The sequence below is a fragment of the Acinonyx jubatus genome, chromosome A3 (genome assembly GCF_027475565.1).
Source record: "Acinonyx jubatus isolate Ajub_Pintada_27869175 chromosome A3, VMU_Ajub_asm_v1.0, whole genome shotgun sequence".
Lineage (NCBI taxonomy): Eukaryota > Metazoa > Chordata > Mammalia > Carnivora > Felidae > Acinonyx > Acinonyx jubatus.
This window is the reverse complement of record NC_069388.1, coordinates 100,234,626-100,235,628: the sequence shown is the minus strand read 5'-3', so window position 1 is coordinate 100,235,628 and position 1,003 is coordinate 100,234,626. Positions and strand designations below refer to the sequence as shown.

Here is a 1,003-nt window from a genome sequence, read left to right as displayed (position 1 = left end):
TCTCCATAGTCATCCTCCAGGGCAACATCCACCCTCCCTGTCCCCCCACCCCCCGACATATGAAGGAAGGTCTGGGCAAGGGAAGAGGAGCATTACAATTATTAGAGGTTAATTTTTTTTGGCATATGTGTGTCCATTCTCCCACATCATTTGTTGAATGGACTTTATTCCCCCATTGAACTACTTTTGCACTTTTGTCAAAAATCCACTGGACATATTTGTATGACTGAATTTCTGGACTCCTATGACCCATTAATCTATGTGTCTCTCCATCTGCCAATACTATAGGTTATCTTCATTACAGTAGCTTTACAAGTAATTCTTAAAATTGAGTGCTGTGAATCCTACAACTTTTTTCTTTATCCACAATTTATTTTGACAATTCAAGTTTTCTTTTCCTTGCCTTTCCATATAAATTCTTTTACTTTTAGTTTTCAAATTCATTTAATGGCAAGTGGTAATTAGCAAATTGGCAACGGTTATCCTGAAGTTACTACACTCGCTGTGTTGTGATTTCTTAGGTTTGATCAGATAACCTAGGATCAGACATGCCCCCTCATAAGATGAGTCAGAGTTGGTTGATCACCAGCACTTATCAGACCAGACCTAGACAAAGGACTAGGTCTGGGGACATGTCCCTGGTCTTAATATAGTGAATGATTAGCCTGGGAGGAGCATTACAATTATTGAGCACCTACTTAGTAAGCATCAACTACGTGGTGGATGCTGTCCAAGGTGCTGTCTGCTGCCATTCCCACTGTTCTGGGTGCTCTTATTCCTAAAGAAAAGGGCCCTGAGACCTTCAATTTTGGAGCTGGAAAGTCTTGGAGGCTTTGGTCTGCCACTTACTGGAGGACCTTAAGATGTGACTTAGCCTCTTTCGACCTCAGTTGCCCCCCCTGTGAGATGGGGGTAATTAGAACGCCCACATTTTGAGTGTTGTTGATGATTAAATGAGATGAGATACGCAAAGCACATGGCACAGGGCTTGCTAAATGCTCTG

General features: G+C 42.1%; 1 pseudogene; it reads right to left on the bottom strand.

The window, feature by feature from the left end:
• Positions 1-577: 577 nt before the first annotated feature.
• Positions 578-683, bottom strand: LOC113592552 (uncharacterized; annotated as a pseudogene).
• Between the last annotated feature and the right edge of the window lie 320 nt (positions 684-1,003).